General features: G+C 36.8%; 1 protein-coding gene and 1 pseudogene across 1 annotated transcript in view; one reads left to right on the forward strand and one right to left on the reverse strand.

Annotated features, from left to right (window-relative positions):
• The window catches only part of SGCZ (sarcoglycan, zeta), a 718,425-nt gene that overhangs the window by 177,742 nt on the left and 533,606 nt on the right, over window positions 1-7,077 (forward strand). The gene's annotated exons all lie outside the window — the stretch shown is intronic.
• LOC102819060 lies at window positions 307-923 on the reverse strand (annotated as a pseudogene).

The raw sequence follows: 7,077 nt of genomic DNA on the forward strand, positions 1-7,077 counted from the left end.
GTGGGTGAAAGCCATAGTGTTAGGCTCCTCCAGTCTCTTTCTAACGAATAGTAAGTCCAGTCTTACTCTATAATTTTGAGTTTTATTCCACCTTTTCTTCCACTCTATCCAGGACCTTTTAATGTGATCCCTTTCAGAGCAATTAGTTGGTTGCGGTAGCCCGGCACCATCAAGTTCTCCTGGTCGCAGGATCATGGATATCGATGTTCATATGTTCCATTAATTTGCTATAGTTTGCTTACCACCACCAGGCGCAGGGCACGGAAACTCCCCATGGCCTCCTACTCGGTCGACCAGCACGGAATTTCAGAGACAAGGTGGTTGCTGTGGGAGTGCGCTCAATGTCACTGCGAGCTGGGGCAGCGAAAAGCTCAGACTTTTGGGATCATAAAAGGCTGTAGTCACAACACCGCCATTTTTCTCAATTGCTGCAATGGAAAGTTCTGAAGCCAACTGCACTTCAATATTAACTTTAGCCATGAAGGCGTCAGCACCCTCTTCTACCACCTGGACACCTTAATCCCTTTTAAGTAGCTGGCTGGTCACACCTCTCCCATTGACAAGCTGGGTTAAGTCAATAGGCTGAGTAGAATCAACTCGACCAAATTCAATAAGATATTGTAGTCTATGAGATTTAAAGACTGATACTGGTGTCTGAAGCTGTGTCCTTCAATAAACCCATATTTTGCGATTCGGATGTAAAATGGAGTCTGACCTCCCTCAAAGCCCAGTCGAAGCCGGGTTCCTCTCTGCCTTTCTCTTTTATGACCTCTGTCACATTTTCTACCTCTTTTCTGACCTCTTGGTCTTATCTTTGGTTTCCTGGAGCCAGGCTTCAGCTTTAAGTTGGCGAGACTAACTCATGGCAGGGCCCGCAGTAAGTCCAGGGCCCTCACCCTGCCTCCCTGCATGGAGCCAATCATGACCCAACAATTTACTATACACTCTTGTTAACATCCACTAGTTTGAACAAGATAATGTATCCGACATGATCCATTTGAACAATTCAGTTATGAGGATCTAAAAGAAACTATGAAGTAATTCCTCTGTTTCAAGTTACTAAAAAGAAGCAAACACAACAAAACCTTTGACATAGTGAATAAGGAACCACATATAAATCACTAAAACTCTAGGGTAGGTTTGAGATAGCAAAGGTAGCTAATCTTGCCTGTATAAAATGTGTTCTGAATGTTCTTTGGAACACTCCTATTAGGTTGAAATAATTGCAATAATACCTAAGAGGTTGCCAAAGCAATACTGTAGAAGCTTGTTTGTTTTTTTTAATGTATCTTATTAGGTTAGTGGTCAGTGATAGTTAGTGGTCAGTGATAGTATCTCATGCTTCCTTAATATCTCTAGTCAGTAAAGTTATTAATAAGTCCATAAAGCTAAAATCTAATGGTAAGAATTTGATGTTTTAAAATCCTCATAACAGTTCTATCATTTTTATCTGAAAATTCTGGAATAGAATTTCAAATGTTTTATTGTTTGGAATAAGAGACTAATATATAAGTTTTACTGTTATTTTTTTTTATGGTTTTACTTTTTTCACATAATGCATCCAATTAAATATTACTCACTTCAAATAATAATTCATACCATAACTTGTCACTGGTAATAATTTAGCAGCCAAAATGGATCTTGTTATTTGTAGTCCATACCCATCAAGTTATAAAATATCAAATATCTTTCAAATTCAACTATTTTAATTAAAATCATGCCATCCTTGTAGTTATTGCCGAGTCTTCGGATGTCTTGTCATGAGTGCATTATTAGTGAGCTTTTTAATATGCAGCGTAGGTATGTATTGAATATATTAGCCCCTGTGAGATGTTTCCACCATGGTTGGCTGTTATTTTATTTAAATGAATAGTTCAAGAAAATGAGGCTGAGTTAAAGGTCACTCATTAAGATGCTTACTGTTGTGCTCTTCTTTAAAGTTAATGCAGAGTATGTGTTTTCACCTGATGACTAGGTGAATTATTTAAATAGAACAGCTGCAAAAGGTGAGGCCTAGCCCCATTTATGCTGAGATTATCTATTTAAATTGGAAATGCAGTTTGTTTGAATATTTCACCATATTTTACATCCATATGAATTAGACATTCATATGTACACATATCCAGGGATCCAAAGGAGAGCAACACTTAATTACAATAGCTGCTGTTTACTGGATACAATCTAGGTTTCCCGTTCTCTATTGCTGTTGTAAGTGACACTGAGTTTGTTCTGACACATAGCGATCCTGTATAGGGTTTCCAAGGAACAGCTAGTGAGCTTGAACCATTGAAGTTGTGATTCAAACTGACCTCACAGTCCAGCGCATTACCCCACAACACTACACCAGGACTCTGGGTCTTTGCAAATTATATTATAATATTTTAGTTTGTGTTCTTGATCCATTTTTATTTACATGTTTAATTCTGTTTTTTCAGTTCATCAGTTCTTCCATAATTTTTAGCTACTCTATTATGTTTGTTGTTAAGTGCTATGGATTTGGTTCTGGATCATAGCAACCATGTTTAGAGTTTCTGAGGAGACTCTGGAGAGTTTGAATTACTGACATTGCTGTTAGCAGTCCAGTGCTTAGGCTGGACAGCACCACACCAGGATTCTCTATGTTCAAGAGCAACTTTCATAATTTTTGACGTTCCTTTTGGTCTTTTCTTTTTTTCCCTGTCTTCTAATGACCTTTGCTTCCTTTATGCTGTCCTTGGTGTCATCCCATAACTTATACAGTCTTTTGATATTAGTGTTTAATGCATCAAATCTATTCTTGAGATAGGCTCTAAATATAATGGGCTATACTCAAGGTCAGGCTTTGGTTCTCACAGAGTTGTTTTAATTTTCTTCAGTTTCAATTTGAATTGCATGTGCTTCACAGTCATCCCCTTGACTTGTTCTGACTGATGATATTGAGCTTCTCCATGGTATCTTTACACCCAAACCTCAAACCCATTGCTGTTTGTTGAGTTGATTCTGACTCATAGCAACCCTACAGGACAGAATAGAACTGATCCCTAGGGTTTCTGAGACTCTAAATCTTTACAGGAGCAGAATGTTTAATCTTTCTCCTGAAGAATGACAGGGAGGTTGGAATAGTAATCTTTGTTAGCAGCGCAAAGTTTAATACATGGCACCAGCAGACTCCATTCCCTTTCCACAAATTTACTCAATTTTATGTGTGTATTCCATTTGGTAATATCCACAAGTATAGTCACAATTTAAGTTGTTGAAAACATTTATTTGCAATGCATAAATTGTTGATCTTGTAAATTCTATCATGAATTCTTGATACCATTTCTATCACTAAGGCCATATTTTCAGGCTAGTGATCCTCCTTGTTTGTTTCCAAATTCCACATTCTAAAACCAGTAATTACCAATCCATACTAATTACATGTTTGATCTATTTTAGAATTAGGAAGTTGGTAAAATTTTTCAGCTTCATCTTTTGCATTGGTAGTTGGTTTCTAAATTGGAATAACAGTTTTATTAACTGATCCTCCTTGTAGACATATAGTATTATCATATAACTGACACCTTGGAACTTCAGGATAGACTGTAAGATGATCTTTTTGTGAATTAATGTGACACCATTCTTCTTCAATTTGCCAACATAGAAGACCATATGTTTGTCTGATTCAAAATGGCCAAAGCAAGTCTATTTAAGCTCTCTAACGTCTAGGATATCAAACTTTATGCAGTCCATTTATCTTTTGATGACTTCCAAATTTCCTACTTTTGTACTTCATACATTCTATGTTCCAAAGGAGCTCTGGTAGTGTAGTAATCAGCAGTTTAAAAACCTCAAGGTTAGCAGTTTGAAACTACCAGTTGTTCCATGGGAAAAAGATGAGGCTTTCTGTTCCTGTAAACACTTGCAGCCTTGGAAGCCCAATACAGGGTCACTATGAGTTGTAACCGACTCCACAACACACTACCACCACCATGTTCTAATTATTAATGATTTTATCAGTTATTTCTCTAATTATGAGTTGTTCGACTCAATGAAGATTCTCAAACCTATATTCCATCCATGCCATTAAGGTTAACTGTACTTATGAAGATAATTCTTCACCACTTGTATATTAAGTACATTTCGTCCTGAGGAACATGTCTTTGGGTACTATCTCAGACAGTGTTCCACTGCTATTCATAAGGTTTTCACTGACCAATTTTTTGGAAGTAGATTTCTAGGCTTTCCTTCTTAATCTGTCTTAGTCTGGAAATGCCACTGAAACTTGCCCACCATGTGTGATGCTGCTATTATTTGAAATACCAGTGGCTTTGACTCACAACAGCATAAAACATTTAAAGAACTGATAGACAAATGGTGTCAGTTAGTTTTGTAATACCACTGAGCACATACTATCCCTTTCTATAACTGATTAATGTCAGTACTAAACTGTTTTCTGGTTTGGTTGTAAGAATGAAGATATAGCTATGAACAAAAGAGACCTGCTATTGTCTTTTAGTTGTTGATGTTTTTAAGTGCCATAGACTTGGTTCTGACTTATAGCAACCATGTGTAGGGTTGGTGGGTTTGAACCTTGACCTCACTGTTCAAACTGACTTTGCGGTCCAGTGCATTATCCTGTAGCGCCACATAAAGATGACAGGTATACAAAGAGTTGTTGTACCAAAAACAAATGGTTGCTATTCAGCCATTTCAAGAAGTAACATGTGATCAAGAACTGATGATGAAGGAAGAAGTCAGCTGCACTGAAGGCATTGGCAAAAAAAAAAAAAAAAAAACAACAACAAAAAACAAGACTTCAGGAACTGACATAATGCAAACTGAAATAGTTCAACAAACCAATGCAGCACTTGAGGTGCTCACTCATCTTTGGCAAGAAATTTGGAAGACAGCTATGTGGCCAGCCAACAAGAAGAGATCCATATTTGTGCACATTCCAAAGAGAGGTGAACCAACATAATGTGGAAATCATCAAACAAAATCATTTATATCACATGCAAGTAGAATTCTGCTTAAGATAATTCAAAAACAATCTCACTCAGTACATCAACTGCCAGAATTTCAAGCTGGATACAAAAGAGGACATGGAACCTGGGATATCATTGCTGATGGTATATGGATCTTGGCTGAAAACAGAAAATACAAGAAAGATGTTTACTTGTGCTTTATTGACTATACAAAGGCTTTCAACTGTGGGGATCATGACAAGCTATGGAAAACATCACAAAGAATGAGTATTCCAGAGCTCTTAATTGTGTTCATGATAAACCTGTGCATGCTCCAAGAGGCAATCATTTGAGCAGAACAAGGGGACACTCAATTGTTTAAAATCAGGAAAGATGTGTTCCAGGTTTATATTCTTTCATCAGACTTATTCAATCTGTATGCTCTTCAAATATGCAGGAAACTGGATTATATGAAGAAGAACATGCATCAGGATTGTAGGAAGACTAACAACTTGCAATATACAGATGACACATTATTTCTTGCTTGAAGTCAAGAGGACTTAAAATACTAATTAAGATCATAGAGACTATAGCTATCGATATGAATTGGACCTCAATGTAAAGAAAACAAAAATCCCACCAACTGGATCAATAAATAGCATCATAATACAGAGAAAAGATTGAAGTTGTCAGTGACTTCATTTTGCTTGGATCCACAATCAATACTTATGGAAGAAGCAGCAGTCAAGATATCAAATGATACATTGCATTAGTCAAATCAGCTGCACAAAATCTCTTACCAATATTCAAGGGCAAAGATGTTAGTTTGAGGATAAAGATACTTCTGCCCCAAAGCATGGTATTTCAGTCACTTCATACACATTTGACAGTTGGACAATGAATAAAGAAGACCATAGAATTGATAAATTTGAGTTATGGTGTTGGAAAAGAATATTGAAAGCAACATGGACTACCAAAAGAACAAACTATGTTGGGAGAATTACAGCCAGAATGTTCCTTAGAAGCCAAGACGGTCAGGCCTCATCTCTCATATTTCAGACATATTAACAGAAAGGACCAATCCTTAGAGAAGGGCATTATTCTTGGTAAAATGGAAGGTCGTGAAAAAGAGAAAGATCCCCTATGAGATGGATTAACACAGTGGAAGCAGCAATGGACTCAAGCACAAAAACAACTGTGAGGATGGCACATGACTGGGCAATATTTTGCTTTGTTGTGCATAGAATTGCTGTGAGTTGAAACCAACTCGATGACAGTGTACAATAATTTTCCTCTCATGGTGTACCTTCCTCCTCTCAGTCCCATTCAGCTTTCAGTTCCTTTACAAGAACTGTTTGCTGGAGATACTTTCTGCCTCTCCTCTATGATCACTTCCCTATGATTATTTGTCTATGGTTATTTGTGCTGGAAAGAGAGCAAATAACCATGTATTTGTTTAAATCTGGTAGCGTAGTGGTTACGAATCGGGATGCGATCCTTAAGGTCAGCGGTTTGAAACTACCAGCTGCTCCGCTGGAGAAAGATGAGGCTTTCTACTCCCGTAAGGATTTATACCCTCGGAAACCCTGTACAGGGTCGCTATGGGTCGGAACCGACTCGAAGGCACTTAACAACAATGTAATATACTATTTCATTAAAATTGGATTATTGTTATATAATCACAGAATTATAGAATATGAAATTTTTAGCAATATTTATTCATGAAGTATTTATTGAAAATTAACTATTGCTTGACACTTTATTATATGGTAAGTATACAATTGTCACTCTTATGTAGATATGGTCTGTATGGTCTCAGAAAGCCTAGGTTATTGTGGAGGAATTTTAGAAATGTACAATTAATATTATGTCAGCTTGCTGTTTATATATCATAGAAAGCAAATTAAGAGAAGTAGTGCATTGTCCCTTCTTCCCTTGCTTCTATCATTATAAACTTGATCTTGGATTCAGCTCAATAAGCATTAAGTGTAAAGACTCAATGGTTTTCTAAACTGAAGTAGATGTGACATTGAAGTTTTCAACAAGTGATAGAATGCTAATGTATGTTTTATGCATTGTGATTAAAAATGATAGTTTCTAAGAAAAGATTGAAGTTGTCAAGGACTTCATTCTTCTTGGATCAACTATCAAC

The sequence above is a fragment of the Chrysochloris asiatica genome, unplaced genomic scaffold (genome assembly GCF_000296735.1).
Source record: "Chrysochloris asiatica unplaced genomic scaffold, ChrAsi1.0 scaffold00011, whole genome shotgun sequence".
Classification (NCBI taxonomy): Eukaryota; Metazoa; Chordata; class Mammalia; order Afrosoricida; family Chrysochloridae; genus Chrysochloris; species Chrysochloris asiatica.